This window comes from Salmo salar, chromosome 12 (genome assembly GCF_965601325.2).
Source record: "Salmo salar chromosome 12, fSalSal1, whole genome shotgun sequence".
Lineage (NCBI taxonomy): Eukaryota > Metazoa > Chordata > Actinopteri > Salmoniformes > Salmonidae > Salmo > Salmo salar.
Genome location: NC_138302.1, coordinates 20,154,981 through 20,172,247, shown reverse-complemented (window position 1 = coordinate 20,172,247; position 17,267 = coordinate 20,154,981). Strand labels below are relative to the sequence as shown.

The window sequence follows — 17,267 nt, the reverse complement described above, 5'->3', positions numbered from 1 at the left end:
ACTAACCTTTGATGATCTTCATCAGATGACACTCCTAGGACATTATGTTATACAATACATGCATGTTTTGTTCAATCAAGATCATATTTATATCAAAAACCAGCTTTTTACATTAGCATGTGATGTTCAGAACTGGCATACCCACCGAACACTTCTGGTGAATTTACTAAATTACTCATCATAAACGTTGACAAAATACATAACAATTATTTTAAGAATTATAGATACAGAACTCATTCATGCAAACGCTATGTCAGATTTTAAAATAGCTTTTCGGCGAAAGCACATTTTGCAATATTCTGAGTCCATAGCTCGGCCATCACTGGCTAGCTAATTTGACACCCACCAAGTTTGGGGCAACCTAAACTCAGAATTGCTATTAGAAAAATTGGATTACCTTTGCTGTTCTTTGTCAGAATGCACTCCCAGGACTTCTACTTACATTTACATTTAAGTCATTTAGCAGACGCTCTTATCCAGAGCGACTTACAAATTGGTGCATTCACCTTATGATATCCAGTGGAACAACCACTTTACAATAGTGCATCTAAATATTTTAAGGGGGGGGGGGGGGGGGGTTAGAAGGATTACTTTATCCTGTCCTAGGTATTCCTTAAAGAGGTGGGGTTTCAGGTGTCTCCGGAAGGTGGTGATTGACTCCGCTGTCCTGGCGTCGTGAGGGAGCTTGTTCCACCATTGGGGTGCCAGAGCAGCGAACAGTTTTGACTGGGCTGAGCGGGAACTGTGCTTCCTCAGAGGTAGGGGGGCCAGCAGGCCAGAGGTGGATGAACGCAGTGCCCTTGTTTGGGTGTAGGGCCTGATCAGAGCCTGAAGGTATGGAGGTACTTCAACAACAAATGTTGTTTTGGTTCCAAATAATCCATAGTTATATCCAAATACCTCTGTTTTGTTTGTGCGTTCAGGTCACTATCCGAAGTGTAACGCACGAGCGCATTACGTGACAAAAAATTCAAAATATTCCATTACCGTACTTAGAAGCATGTCAAACGCTGTGTAAAATCAATTTTTATGCTATTTTTCTCGTAAAATAGCGATAATATTCCAACCGGATAACGTTGTATTCATTCAAAGACTGAAAGAAAAAAAATTGAGAAGTCTCATGACCGTGCATCTCAGTCTCACTGTCCCCAGGCAGGCCACTTTCAAACTCTGCTGCTGTACTTTGCCCAGAGACAGCAGACACCCCATTCCACTTTCTGGCGGCTTTAGAAAGCCAATGGAAGCCTTAAAGTGTCACGTAACAGCACAGATGCTGTAATGTCAATAGAGATGCAACAGAAGGACAACAAATTGTCAGACAGGGCACTTCCTGCATGGAATCTTCTCAGGTTTTGGCCTGCCATATGAGTTCTGTTATACTCATAGACACTATTCAAACAGTTTTAGAAACTGTAGAGTGTTTTCTATCCAAATCTACTAATTATATGCATATTCTAATTTCTGGGCAAGAGTAGTAACCAGTTTAAATCGGGTATGTTTTTTATCCGGCCGTGAAAATACTGCCCCCTAGCCCCAACAGGTTAAGGACACGCTCCGTAGGGCGAATGTCATGCCTAAAACACCAACACAGCAGCTCTCGCATAGCTTTCTCCTCCAATTTTCCCATCAACTCCTTTACTGTCTCTGCTTCGCTCACCTCCAATTTCACCCCAACTGGTTCTGGTTCCATCCTCGGCTCCGCGATCTGTCCGTGTGCCCCCCCCCAAATATTTATTTGGGCTGCCTCTCATTCTCCTCCAGCTTCCTTCGTTTATCCTCCCAGGTCCACGACCCCCGATAGCTCTTCTCCAGCTCCTTACCCCGCTGCTTGGTCCGTTGGTGGTGGGAAGTTCTGTAACGGTCGTCGTATATAGTAGAACAAGGCGCAGCGGGTTGAGTGCTCATTTTAACGTTTATTGGAACACTTAAATGACAAAACAAGAAACCAAACGAACGCACAGTATTGCAGGCTAAACACAGCAGTGCAAAAACAACTTCCCACAAAACCCATTACAAAACACCCCTCTATATAGGACCTTCAATCAGAGGCAACAAGGAACAGCTAGCTCCAATTGAAGGTCCATCCAATAACCCTAAACATAGGACTAAAAAGACAAGACCAGAACATAGAAATATACTAACATAGAACATAACCAAAAACCCCGGAACAATTTAAACAAACACCCCTCTACCTAAACACATAGCCCAACAAACCCCAAAACACTCTAAACAAATACCCCCTGCCACGTCCTGACCAAACTACAATAACAAATAACCCCTTATACTGGTCAGGATGTGACACTACTAAAGCACACCAATAAGAAGAAGAGACTTGCTTGGCCCAAGAAACACAAGCAATGGACATTAGACCGGTGGAAATCTGTAATTTGGTCTGATGAGTCCAAATTTGAGACTTTTTGTTCCAACCACCTTGTCTTTGTGTGACGCAGAGTAGGTGAACGGATGATCTCTGCATGTGTGGTTCCCACCATGAAGCATGGAGGAGGAGGGGTGATGGTGCTTTGCTGGTGACACTGTGAGTGATTGATTTCGAATTCTTATGCACACTTAACCAGCATGGCAACCATAGCATTCTGCAGCGATACGCCATCCCATCTTGTTTGTGTTTAGTGGGACAATCATTTGTTTTTCAACAATGACCCAAACATACCTCCAGAATGTGTAAGGGCTATTTGACCAGGAAGGAGATTGATGGAGGGCTGCATCAGGTGACCTGTCCTTCACAATCACCCGACCTCAACCCAATTGAGATAGTTTGGGATGAGTTGGACCGCAGAGTGAAGGAAAAGCAGCCAACAAGTGGTCAGCATATGTGGGAACTCCTTCAAGACTGTTTGAAAAGCATTCCTCATGAAGCTGGTTGAGAGAAAGCCAAGAGTGTGCAAAGCTGTCATCAAGGGAAAGGGTGGCTACTTTGAAGAATCAAAAATATAAAATAACACTTTTTTGGTTACTACATGATTCCATGTGTTATTTCATAGTTTTGATGTCTTCGCTATTATACTACAATGTAGAAAATAGTCAAATTAAAGAAAAACCCTTGAATGATTAGGTGTGTCTTAACTGTTGACTGGTACAGTATGCACATGTATTTATTTATTATTATTTAAAACATGTTGTTGCCTTTTTGGATTCAGCCCCGGTAATCCTCTGCATTAATCCGGCCCTGATGGCGTTACACAATTCTGCCAGGACCACAGCTCATGAAAAATAATTACAATAATTCAAGTTTTTGTCTCTGTCCGCTGAAGAGCGTCTAGAAAAGTTTTATGGAATTTTGGAGTCGAAAGGATATGTGGAAAAAAGTTAATGGATTAAATCGTATTTTGGAGTATTTTCTACCAACTGTCGATGGCTGGTCTGTCTGCATATTCATTACGCTGATTCTGTTGTAAAACATTTCCTAATTGGAAGCAAACGAAACCGGGGGGAACCTACCTGAATTTTTCCAATAGATACTCTTATTTTGCTCTGTTTGCTTCTGTTTGGTTGTAAACGGTTTCTGTAATAAATAACCTATCTAGGGTAGGTGGCACCAAATCGTCCCACCTACGCAACAGCCAGTCTAATCCCGTGGCGCGATATTCAAATACCTTAAAAATGCTATTACTTCAATTTCTCAAACATATAACTATTTTACACCATTTTAAAGACAAGACTCTCCTTTATCTAACCACACTGTCCGATTTCAAAAAGGCTTTACAACGAAAGCAAAACATTAAATTATGTCAGCAGAGTACCCAGCCAGAAATAATCAGACACCCATTTTTCAAGCTAGCATATAATGTCACATAAACCCAAACCACAGCTAAATGCAGCACTAACCTTTGATGATCTTCATCAGATGACAACCCTAGGACATTATGTTATACAATACATGCATGTTTTGTTCAATCAAGTTCATATTTATATCAAAAAACAGCTTTTTACATTAGCATGTGACGTTCAGAACTAGCATACCCCCCGCAAACTTCCGGGGAATTTACTAACAATTTACTAAATTACTCACGATAAACGTTCACAAAAAGCATAACAATTATTTTAAGAATTATAGATACAGAACTCCTCTATGCACTCGATATGTCCGATTTTAAAATAGCTTTTTGGTGAAAGCACATTTTGCAATATTCTAAGTACATAGCCCAGCCATCACGGGCTAGCTATTTAGACACCCAGCAAGTTTAGCCTTCACCAAAATCAGATTTACTATTACAAAAGTTTGATTACCTTTGATGTTCTTCATCAGAATGCACTCCCAGGACTTCTACTTCAATAACAAATGTTGGTTTGGTCCCAAATAAACCATCGTTATATCCAAACAGCGGTGTTTTGTTCGTGCGTTCTAGACACTATCCGAAATGGTAAATCAGGGTTACGAGCATGGCGCATTTCGTGACAAAATAATTCTAAATATTCCATTACCGTACTTCGAAGCATGTCAACCGCTGTTTAAAATCAATTTTTATGCAATTTATCTCGTAAAAAAGCGATAATATTCCGACCGGGAATCTGCGTTTCGGTAAACAGAGGAAAAAAAAGAAAGACGGGGTCAACCAGTGCATGCGCCTAAGCCCACTGTCTCCTGATCGGCCACTTGACAAAGGTGATAATGTGTTTCAGCCTGGGGCTGGAATGTCGACATTCAGCTTTTTCCCGGGCTCTGAGAGCCTGTGGGAGCCGTGGGAAGTGTCACGTTACCGCAGAGATCCTTTGTTTTGGAAAGAGATGTCAAAGAAAGCCAATAAATGGTCAGACAGGCCACTTCATGTAAAGGAATCTCTCAGGTTTTTGCCTGCCATATGAGTTCTGTTATACTCACAGACACCATTCAAACAGTTTTAGAAACTTTAGGGTGTTTTCTATCCATATCTAATAAGTATATGCATATTCTAGTTACTGGGTAGGAGTAGTAACCAGATTAAATCGGTACGTTTTTTATCCGGCGGTGTAAATACTGCCCCCTAGCCCTAAGAGGATAAGCCCCTGGCTGTAAATTTGAGAGAGAGACAGAGCGAGAGAGAGGAGAAAGAGGGCGAGAGAGAGATGGTGTGATCAAAATACACCATATGAGTAGCCTGCTAATGTTCCTTTCTGGACCTTGTAAGCTATTGAGAATAGACCCATATTCATTGTGTTACTATTCTGGACCTTGTGTTACTATTTTATTTTTAAACTCTGGGCTCGTAAGCAAGCATTATACAGTAAAGTCTACACCAGTTGTATTCGGCACGTGATGAATACAATTTGATTTGATTTTCTGCAGTTATTTCAGCATGAATTCCAAACAGGTGTCACAGTATCAACAGAAAGAGGCGCCCCTCCTCGGTTCGGGCGGCGCTCGGAGGTCGTCGTCGCCGGTCTACTAGCTGCCACCGATCTATGTTTCTGTGTTCTTTGGGTTTTGTCTGTCTAGGTCCGCACCTGTTCCTTGTCTGTCATTAGTGGGGGGGTATTATTTAGTTTGTTCCTTTGTGTTCTGAATTCGTGCGGGATTAATTGTATGTCGACGGGCAGTGTGTAGTGTACGCTGTTGTTGTTTTTTCAGCGTGGCACTTTGTATGATTATATTGCCGGGCTGCGCCCCGTGTGTATTCGTTCGTGGTTACCTGTTTTCCCTTTTGGGTGTTGTGCCCCGGTAATAATATATCTGTGCCTTTCTGACCACCGATTGTTTCAGTGTGAATAAAACTTCGGCACTACTGGACCTCAGTCTCCTGCTCTTGACTCTGCCCCTTCCTCCTGCCCTTAAGGAAACGTGACAGAATCCCGCACCACTAAACGATGGAGTCAGCAGGAGCAGAAGCACTGTCAGTGGCGGAGCAGGTGTCACAACACGCCAGCCTCCTCCACCGCCTGGGCTCGGCGATGGACCAGGTGCTAGCCCGATTGGAGAGCTGGGAGAGAGGTGCTTCCCCCACCAGACCAGCTCCGGTTCCTCAGCCGGCGCCCCTACCGACACCCCCTGAAGCGGGCTCAAGCGGGTTCCGGATCACGCCTCCGAGGGAATTTGATGGGACGGCCGCAGGGTGTAAGGGGTTCTTGCTCCAGATAGAACTGTACCTGGCGACCGTCCGCCCCTCTCCCTCCGACGAAGAAAAAGTGAGCGTCCTCGTCTCTTGTCTTACGGGTAGAGCCCTGGAATGGGCCAATGCGGTCTGGGATGGCCCAGACTCGGCTCGGGGCGACTACCCGGAGTTCACCCGTCGCTTCCGGGCGGTATTTGATCATCCCCCGGAGGGCAAGGCGGCGGGTGAGCGGTTGTTTCACTTGAGACAGGGGACGAGGAGCGCTCAGGACTTCGCCCTGGAGTTCCGGACTCTAGCCGCGGGATCGGGGTGGAATGAGCGGGCCCTGATGGATCACTATCGATGCAGTCTCCAAGAGGATGTCCGCCGGGAGGTGGCTTGTAGGGACAACACCATCACCCTAGACCAGCTGGTGGATTTGTCCATCAGGCTGGACAGCCTGCTGGCTGCCCGGGGACGTTCTAGTCGGGGCCTGTTCGTTCCACCTCCCAGCCCTCCTGCTCCACTGCCCATGGAGATAGGAGGAGCTGCTTCTAGGAGGACCGGAGGGGGGGGCCTCTCCTGCACCCACTGTGGGTGCAGAGGACACACTGCGGACCGGTGCTGGAGGGGTCCACCCGGGAGTTCGGATGGCAGGCAGAGCACTACATCGACCCCCCCAGGTGAGTCAGCACCAGCCACACCCAGAGCCCCCTGTCGACCACATGTACACCTCAGTTTGTTTTCCTGATTTTTTTCCCCCTCACTTCCAGTATAAGGCACTAGTCGATTCAGGTGCAGCTGGGAGTTTTATGGACCGTGGGCTCGCTAATAAGTTAGGGATTCCCCTGGTTCAGCTGGACCACCCCTTCCCTGTGCACACCCTAGATAGTCGACCGCTAGGGTCCGGCCAAGTGGGGGTGGTTACTGTGCCACTGGTTATGGCGACGTGGGGGGGTCATGTGGAACGTATCAGCCTATTCCTCATTGACTCCCCGGCGTTTCCGGTGGTACTGGGAATCCCCTGGCTAGCCACTCACAACCCTCAGATTTCGTGGAGGCAGAGGGCTCTTAAGGGGTGGTCGAGGGAGTGCTCAGGTAGGTGTATAGGAGTTTCCATCGGTGCAACCACGGTGGAAAGTCTAGACCAAGTCTCTACCGTGCACATTCCCTCTGAATATGCCGATTTGGCTATCGCCTTCAGTAAAACGAAGGCGACTCAATTACCCCCTCATCGACGAGGAGATTGTGCGATAAACCTCCAGGCTGACGCGGCCCTTCCTAAGAGTCACGTGTATCCTCTGTCTCAGGAGACAGTGGCTATCGAGACATACGTCACTGAGTCCTTGAGACAGGGATACATTCGGCCATCCAAGTCACCCGTCTCCTCAAGCTTCTTTTTTGTGAAGAAGAAGGAGGGAGGTCTTCCAATCCTTTGTGGACGAGGTTCTCAGAGACATGCTCGGACAGGGTGTGGTGGTGTACATCGATGACATCTTGATCTACTCCGCCGCGCATGTGGTTCTGGTGCGTAAAGTGTTTGTGCGGCTGCTGGAGCATAACAAGGCTGAGAAATGTGAGTTCTCCAAACGAGCCGTCTCTTTTCTGGGATATCGCATTTCCACCACAGGGGTGGTGATGGAATATGACCGCGTTACGGCTGTGCGTAATTGGCCGACCCCTACCACGGTGAAGGAGGTGCAGCGGTTCTTGGGGTTCGCCAATTATTACCGGAGGTTTATCCGGGGTTTTGGTCAGGTGGCAGCTCCCATTACCTCACTGATGAAGGGGGTTCCGGTGCAACTGCGGTGGTCGGCAGAGGCGGATAGAGCCTTCCGTCGTCTGAAGGTTCTGTTTACCGACGCTCCGGTGCTGGCGCAGCCGGACCCCTCTTTGCCATTCATAGTGGAGGTGGACGCGTCCGAGGCTGGGGTAGAAGCAGTGCTGTCGCAAAGTTCGGGCGCTCCTCCGAAGCTCCGCCCCGGCGCATTCTTTTCCAAGAGGCTGAGCCCGGCGGAGCGCAACTATGATGTGGGGGACAGGGAGTTGTTAGCCGTGGTCAAGGCTTTGACGATGTGGAGACATTGGCTTGAGGGGGCACGTCACCCTTTTCTCATCTGGACCGACCACCGTAACCTGGAGTACATCCGGGGAGCGAGGAGACTTAATCCTCGTCAAGCCAGGTGGGTCATGTTCTTTACAAGGTTCCAATTTACTCTCTCATACATTCCGGGTTCACGGAACCGGAAGGCCGACACACTGTCGCGTCTCTACGACACCGAGGAGCGGACCATCGATCCCACTCCCATACTCCCTGCTTCCTGTCTGGTGGCACCGCTGGTATGGGAGGTGGATGCGGACATCGAGCGGGCGGTTCAGTCAGAACCCACTCCACCTCAATGTCCCGCGGGTCTGAAGTTCGTTCCGCTTGGTGTTCGCGATCGCCTGATCCGATGGGCCCACACTCTACCCTCCTCGGGTCATCCTGGGGTGGAACGGACAGTGCGGGGCCTGAAGGGAAAGTACTGGTGGCCCACCTTGGTTGAGGATGTAAGACACTATGTCTCTTCCTGTTCGGTGTGCGCCCAGTGCAAGGCTCCTAGGCACCTGCCTCGAGGGAAACTACAGCCCCTCCCCATTCCACAGCGACCTTGGTCTCACCTCTCGGTGGATTTCCTCACGGATCTACCGCCATCTCAGGGGAGAACTACGATCCTGGTTGTTGTGGATCGGTTCTCGAAGTCCTGCCGTCTGCTCCCCTTGCCCGGTCTTCCTACGGCCCTACAGACCGCGGCGGCCCTATTCACCCATGTCTTCTGGCACTACGGGGTGCCCGAGGACATCGTATCTGATCGGGGTCCCCAGTTCACTTCCAGGGTGTGGAGGTCGTTTATGGAGAGGCTGGGGTCTCGGTCAGCCTGACCTCGGGTTTTCACCCCGAGAGTAATGGGCAGGTAGAACGCATTAACCAGGATGTGGGCAGGTTTCTGAGGTCGTATTGCCAGGACCGGCCAGGGGAGTGGGCGAGGTTCGTGCCATGGGCTGAAATGGCCCAAAACTCTCAGCGCCACTCCTCTACTAGCCTGTCACCTTTTCAGGTTGTATTAGGTTACCAGCCGGTCCTGGTGCCATGGCAGCAGAGCCAGACGGAGGCCCCTGCGGTGGAGGAATGGGTACAGTGCTCTAAGGAGACCTGGAGTGCTGTCCAGGAGTGTTTGAAGAGGGCGATAGGACGACATAAGGATAGCGCTGACCGCCGCCGCAGTGAGGCCCCCGTGTATAATCCGGGGGACAGAGTCTGGCTCTCGAGCCGGAACCTGTCCCTCCGCCTGCCCTGCCGGAAGCTGGGTCCGCGATTTGTGGGGCCGTTCAAAGTCCTGAGGAGAATAAACGAGTTGTGTTATAGGTTACAACTCCCTTCATATTACCGTTTTAACCCCTCGTTTCATGTGTCTCTCCTCAGGCCGGTGGTAGCTGGTCCGCTACAGGACGCTGAGGTGCAGGAGGTCCCTCCGCCCCCCCCGGACATCGTGGGGGCCCCGGCGTACACAGTCCAGGCCATCCTGGACTCCCGACATCGGGTAGGGGGCCTGCAGTACCTCGTGGACTGGGAGGGGTACGGCCCGGAGGAGAGGTGCTGGGTTCCGGTGGGGGACATTTTGGATCCAGCTATGCTGCAGGAGTTCCACCGTCTCCGTCCGGATCGGCCGGCGCCTCGCCCTCCGGGTCGTCCCCGAGGCCGGCGTCGGCGCGCAGCTGGAGCCGCGTGTCAGGAGAGGGGTACTGTCACAGTATCCACAGAAGGAGGCGCCCCTCCTCAGTCGGGAGGCGCTCGGCGGTCGTCGTTGCCGGTCTACTAGCTGCCACCGATCTGTGTTTCTGTGTTCTTTGGGTTTTGTCTGTCTAGGTCCGCACCTGTTCCTTGTCTGTCATTAGTGGGGGGGTATTTAGTTTGTTCCTTTGTGTTCTGTATTCGTGCAGGATTAATTGTATGTCGACGGGCAGTGACCACCGATTGTTTCAGTGTGAATAAAACTTCGGCACTACTGGACCTCAGTCTCCTGCTCTTGACTCTGCCCCTTCCTCCTGCCCTTAAGGAAACGTGACAACAGGAGGCTTAAGCTGTTATTGTCTTGCTCTTTACTGTAATCAGAGGGCTAATATCAATACTATGCATGCCAGTCTGTCTAGGCTAAAAGTAAAGGAGAGACTGAGTACAGTTACATGCACACAATAATGCGATTATTGTGGACATAACAAAATGGCCACTACTGACCAATAAGCATTCATTTGGGCGTGGTGTGGCCGATAAATGCATATAAATCAGACATGGATATTGATAGGCATGTACCCAACACTGTCAAGAATCAACATATCTAAGCACATTCAGAGCTTCAAAGATTATTCCTGCACCTACCAAGTGCCAATTCTGAGGTTGTGAAAGAGAGGGATGAGGCCCTGACCAAGAGAAGTGAGACCATTCAATTCGGGAGAGGACCACCTGAAGCTGACCTCTGAGATTGTTTTTATACATATTTTTTATATTTGCAGTGGTGGAAAAAGTACTAAATTCTCATACTTCAGTAAAAGTAAGATGCCTTAATAGAATATGACTCAAGTAAAAGTGAAAGTCACCCAGTGAAATAATACTTGAGTAAAAGTCTAAAAATATTTGATTTGAAATGTACTTAAGTAAATGTATTTGCTAAAATATACTTAAGTATCAAAAGTAAAAGTATGAATAATTTAAATAATTAAAAATTCCTTATATTAAGTAAACCAAACGGCATAATTTTCTTGTTTTTTTTAAATTACGGATAGCCAGGGTCACAATCAAACTCTCAGACATAATTTAAATACAAAGCATTTGTGTTTAGTGAGTCCACCAGATCAGAGGCAGTAGGGATGACCAGGGATGTTCTCTTGATAAGTGTGTGAATTGGACCATTTTCTGTCCTGCTAAGCACTCAAAATGTAACGAGTACTTTTGGGTGTCAGGGAAAATGTATGGAGTAAAAAGTATATCATTTTCTTTAGGAATGTAGTGAAGTAAAAGTAAAAGTAGTCAAAAATATAAATAGTAAAGTCAAGTACAGATACTCCACAAAAGAACTTAAGTTGTATTTTAAAGTATTTTTACTTAAGTACTTTACACCACTGGATATTTGTACCTGTCTATAGGGCCTGTATAGTGGTTATAATAGGCTAGTTTACCAGGAATGGTTAGGCTAACTATATCATGGTTATTATAGGGTAGCGTACCGGGAATGGTGATTCTAACTATATCGTGGGTATTATAGGCTAGCATACTGGGAATGGTAAGGCTAACTATATTGTGGGTATTATAGGCTAGTGTACTGGGAATGGTTAGGCTAACTATATTGTGGGTATTATAGGCTAGCGTACTGAGAATGGTTAGGCTAACTATATCGTGGGTATTATAGGCTAGCGTACTGAGAATGGTTAGGCTAACTCTGATGCAGTTTGTTTTACTGTTGCTGAGAGATGTGTGTAAACCATTATTTATCTATTCCTGCTGTTCTCAAGCCCTATGTTGCATCTCCCTCCCTACAGCCTTACAAACATAAAGATAGACAACAAACATACTTTATAACTGGTGAATAACTACACCCGATACTTCAATTAAGCAGGAAACAACACTTATTATAACAGATGTGTAGCACTGTAAGACACGTGTTTCTCTGTCGATTGTTTTTATTCTCAGGACCATGACTATAACATTGAGTGTTGCTACACAGGGCAACAACATATCCTGGTCTCTTCTACATAATACAACTAAACATAAAAAATAAAGTATTTCAAAAGCAATGCTCAACAAAACAAACCACACTCGAGTACATTTTACAATACCATTCACATTCAAGCATGTGTTCTGCAGAAGAAATCCCCAATAAAAAAATGTATGGTGAGGTATAATGTCTTATCAAGTGTACTTACAGGGTGAAGAGAGAGAGGTTTGGTAGGGGGACCTTACTGGCTGTGTGAAACAGAAGAGTGTGAGGTCTGTGGTTGACACCAACTAGATGTACTGTGGACCTGAAGGGAGATGCAGAGCTCAAATTTAAAAAGCTAAAAAATGTAAATACTTTAAAACAAATGCAATAACATAATTTGACCACACTAATAGACTTATTAGTTAGACTGTAATTCTGTATGTCTCATCAGCCACACTAAAACCTTACTGTACCACAGCTCTCTCTGCTGGCATCTTAACAGCAGCAACAGCCATTAATTTGACTTGAACAGTCTATGGAGCAGCACTGGGGAGGTTGAGTTCCACAGCACCGTACTGGACATCCTCTTCCTGTTTCGGGGGTGGAGCTAGGATGAAAAATATAGGTTGAGAAAACGTAATAATTATTTGCTGAGCGTCCAAAAATAAAAACAATTGGACCGGTGTCGTTGCTGATTCTACAGGATTAGCATTGAAAATGTGACCAGTGGTCAGGAATCTAGTGATAAAGTGGCTGTAGATCATTTGAATTATTGTGTTGGCTTATCCTTTGTTATCTTCAACCTTGTGTACTGTGTCTGTGCTGACTACAGGTTTGGACACCACTCTGCAGAGAGCCCTCTATCCTGACACCTCTGGAGCAATGCTGCAGGTAAAACAATGATCCTCCTTTTACTTTCTATCTCTGTCTCTGTCTCTGTCTCTCTCTCCCGGTTACACCTGTTACCGCTGCAGGGTAGCGTGGCCACGCCCAAGACAACGGTGCCCCCCCACATTGACTCTGTTGAGAATACTTTTTGTCCTAGACTTGGCACTCCGGTACCGCTTGCCATGCGGTAGTTGAGAGAACAGTCTATGACAGGGGTGGCTGGGGTCTTTGACAATTTTTAGGGCCTTCCTCTGACACCGCCTGGTGTAGAGGTCCTGGATGGCAGGCAGCTTAGCCCCAGTGATGTACTGGGCCGTACGCACTACCCTCTGTAGTGCCTTGCGGTCGGAGGCCGAGCAATTGCCGTACCAGGCAGTGATGCAACCAGTCAGGATGCTCTCGATGTTGCAGCTGTAGAACCTTTTGAGGATCTGAGGACCCATGCCAAATCTTTTTAGTTTCCTGAGGGGGAATAGGCTTTGTCGGGCCCTCTCCACGACTGTCTTGGTGTGTTTGGACCATTCTAGTTTGTTGGTGATGTGAACACCAAAGAACTTGAAGCTCTCAACCTGCTCCACTACAGCCCAGTTGATGAGAATGGGGGTGTGCTCGGTCCTTCTTTTCCTGTAGTCCACAATCATCTCCTTTGTCTTGGTTACGTTGAGGGATAGGTTGTTATTCTGGCACCACCTAGCCAGGTCTCTGGCCTCCTCCCTATAGGCTGTCTCGTCATTGTCAGTGATCAGGCCAACCACTGTTGTGTCGTCTGCAAACTTAATGATGGTGTTGGACTCGTGCCTGGCCATGCAGTCGTGGGTGAACAGGGAGTACAGGAGGGGACTGAGCACGCACCCCTTGGGGGCTCCAGTGTTGAGGATCAGCGTGCCAGATGTGTTGCACCCTACCCCCACCAGCTGGGGGCGGCCCGTCAGGAAGTCCAGGATCCAGTTGCAGAGGGAGGTGTTTAGTCCCAGGATCCTTAGCTTGGTGATGAGCTTTGAGGGTACTATGGTGTTGAACGCTGAGCTGTGGTCAATAAATAGCATTCTCACACAGGTGTTCCTTTTGTTCAGGTGGGAGGGCAGTGTGGAGTGCAATAGAGATTGCATCATCTGTGGATCTGTTTGGGAGGTATGCAAATTGGAGTGGGTCTAGAGTTTCTGGGAAAATGGTGTTGATATGAGCCATTACCAGCCTTTCAAGGCACTTCATGGCTACGGATGTGAGTGCTACGGGTCTGTAGCCATTTAGGCAGGTTGCCTTCGTGTTCTTGGGCACAGGGACTATGGTGGTCTGCTTGAAACATGTTGGTATTACAGACTCAATCAGGGACATGTTGAAAATGTCAGTGAAGACACCTGCCAGTTGGTCAGCACATGCCTGGAGTACACGTCCTGGTAATCTGTCTTGTCCCGAAGCCTTGTGAATGTTGACCTGTTTAAAGGTCTTACTCACGTCGGCTACGGAGAGCGTGATCACACAGTCGTCCGGAACAGCTGATGCTCTCATTTATGCCTCAGTGTTGCTTGCCTCGAAGCGAGCATAGAAGTGATTTAGCTCGTCTGGTAGACACGTCTATAATTATTGGACCACTAAAGTATAATATTTTCATTGGACAGCTTGTTGTATGAGTGACAGTGACAAATTATATTTTGTTTGTGTGGAGCACTCCATTGATTATTGATTTATGGCTGCTATATATTGTTGCCTAAAACATAAACAGAAGCTTTCTATGTCAATGTCTCTGTGTCATTTTCATGCACCACCCCTGATGTGAAGAACCTGTGTTTAGTTGTATTTAGTCATTTATTGAGGACCTCACCTCATTAAACAAGGTGGCATAGCAGCTACAACCTTCAACCTGTTACACTGGTATCATTTGTTTGGCCCTTAACAGTTAGAGGATATCTGTGTCTGAAATGTCACCTGACAGTATGTAGGGAATAAGATGACATTTCAGACAGACTCTGTGTAGGTTTAGTGTGGTGTATGGATGGGATGGCATGTTTAAATCACTGTGTAATGTACATTTACTATATTGTGTTATTTAACTTGGAATCTTTCATGCTGAAACTGTCCGTTTGGGATATTACAACAACAAATGAGTTACTGTAAGAAACTAACTGTTTTTTCCCCTCTGACACCACTGCACCATAATAGAACAGTAGAATATGGACTGAACAGTTTGGCCTATACTTTTATTTAAATGGATAGTTCAAGCCAAAATCAAAGTCATTCTAGTTGAGAAATTATATAGCATTTTCAAAAAACATAAAAAAAAAACGTTTTACATTAAAAGCTGCAAAGCCTATAACCCATGACTGGATTGAATCCCGCCCAATGTCTATTGAGCAGCACTGGGGCTGTTGAATTTCACAGTAGCATACTGGAAATCCTGGTCCTGTTTCTGGGGGTGAAACGGTGGGAAAGTGGAGTTCAGAGGAACTTCCTGGTTCCTGTGTTGGATGCTGGCGTAGCTAACGTCATCCTGCTCGTCTGTGATCGCTCTCTGTGCTGCAGCAGGGGCCATGGCCATGCCTGAGATGTTGTCATACACTGGACTAGAGTTTCCCTGATGAGGAGAGAGGACAGACAACATGAGGTGTGTGAAATGCCAGCTGGGATGTCTATACGTGCAGGTAATGTCCACTGTTGACCCCTTACAGCACAGGAGTAACTGTCTGCAGAGTAACACCAGACCACTAGAGTATTACAGGAGTATTGTTAGGAAGTAGGGTCATGGAGATGTTGTCCGTTCTTGTACCAGATGTAAGTGGGGTTGGGGTTGTCAGTCAGAAGACAGGTGGTGCTACAGGTCAGTGTTCTCTTCTTTTCCTCTGTGGAGGAAGACACCTTCACCTGCAGGTCTGAATGATAATTATTAGAACTTGCAATATGATATTGTACTGGATTACAATTTATATATTTGTATAAGTAGTTGCAGTAGATATTATATATTACCTGTGTTAGTAGTTATAGTAGTAGAAGTAGTAGATATTATATATTACCTGTGTTAATAGTATAGTATTAGTAGAATTAGATATAATATATTACCTGTGTTAATAGTTGTCACGTCCTGACCAGTAATAGGGGATATTTGTTATTCTAGTTTGGTCAGGACGTGGCAGAGGGTATTTGTTTTATGTGGTTCGGTGTGGTGGTTTGTTTAGTAGGGTATTTGATTTATGTATTCCGGGGGTTTTTGGGCACTGTTCTATGTTAGTGTATTTCTATGTTCTGTCTAGTCTTTTGTATTTCTATGTTTTGTTCATTGGGGTTGGACTCTCAATTGGAGGCAGGTGTTTTCTAGTTGCCTCTGATTGAGAGTCCTATATATAGGTATGTGTTTATTGAGTACTTTGTGGGAGATTGTTCTGTGTATAGCCTTGTGCCTTACCAGCCTGTGGTTAGTCGTTGTGGTTTCTTTGTGTACGTGTTTGTTTTGGTTCTCCTTCTTGTCCGTTTATAATAAAGAAGATGAGTGCACATTTCCCCGCTGCATTTTGGTCTATATCCGACGACAACCGTTACAGAATCTCCCACCAAACAAGGACCAAGCAGCGGGGTAAGGATCATCGGAACAAGTATATGGACTATCAGGAGAATTGGACCTGCGAGGAAATTCTGGACGGGGCTGGACCATGGCATGAGGCTGGGGATTACCGTCTCCCACCGGAGGAGATTGAAGCAGCCAAGGCAGAGTGGTGAAGGTATGAAGCCATATACGCGCCGATAAAGCACGAGAGGCAACCCCAATAACTTTTGGGGGGCCAAGGGTGAGCCCTAAGCCAACTACCTGTGCTTATATGCAGGATCGTATGGAGTGGAGGGTGCCGAGTTTTGCAGAAGTGCGCACGATCTCGCCCATATGCACGCACAGTCCAGTGCGAGTTATCCTAGCCCCTCGCAGATGCCGTGCTAGAGTGGGCATCCAGCCCGGTAGGAGGATGCCTGCGCAGCGAGTCTGGTCACCGGTGCGCCTCCGAGGACCAGGCTACCCTACGCCCGCTCTATGCACGGCAACCATCAGGCCCCTGCACAGCCCAGTACACCCTGTACTAGCACCCCACTCGTACAGGGCTACTAGTTCCATCCAGCCAGGACGGGTTGTGCAGGAGGTGCGATCGAGACCGCCAGTGCTTCTCCACGGCCTGGTATATCCACAGCCAGCATCACGCACCAGGCCTCCAGTGCGTCAACCCAGTCCAACTCAGCCTGTTCCCGCTCCCAGCACTAGCCCTGAGGTGCGTGTCCCCAAACTGGCACTTCCAGTACCAGCACCACGCATCAGGCTTCCAGTGCGTAATCCCAGTCTCGAGTTTCCGACGACAGTGCCCAGTCCAGAGTGTCCGGAAACAGTGCCCTGTCCAGAGTGTCCGACGACAGTCCAGTGTCCAGAATATTCGGCAACAGTGCCCCGTCCAGAGTATCCGACAACAGTACCCCGTCCAGAGTATCCGGTAAGAGTGTCTAGCCCGGAACCGAGTGAGATGGCCTACAGTTCGGAACCAAGGGAGACGGCCCACAGTTCGGAGGAGTGAATGAATCTACAGTCCGGAACCGAGCAAGACGGCCTGCTGACGGTACTCAGCTGAATCTCTCTCTCTCAGGTCTGTGA

At 47.3% G+C, this 17,267-nt stretch overlaps 1 long non-coding RNA gene across 2 annotated transcripts in view; it reads left to right on the top strand.

Moving 5' to 3' along the window:
• The window catches only part of LOC106564411 (uncharacterized), a 50,114-nt gene that overhangs the window by 25,723 nt on the left and 7,124 nt on the right, over positions 1 to 17,267 (top strand). Inside the window, exon 3 of one of the 2 annotated variants that reach the window (XR_001319486.3) lies at positions 12,594 to 12,652. This is a non-coding gene — a long non-coding RNA (uncharacterized LOC106564411). Of the gene's footprint in view, positions 1 to 9,489; positions 10,078 to 12,593; positions 12,653 to 17,267 lie in introns of those variants that run through there. The other variant, XR_014379659.1, reaches the window with a different exon arrangement.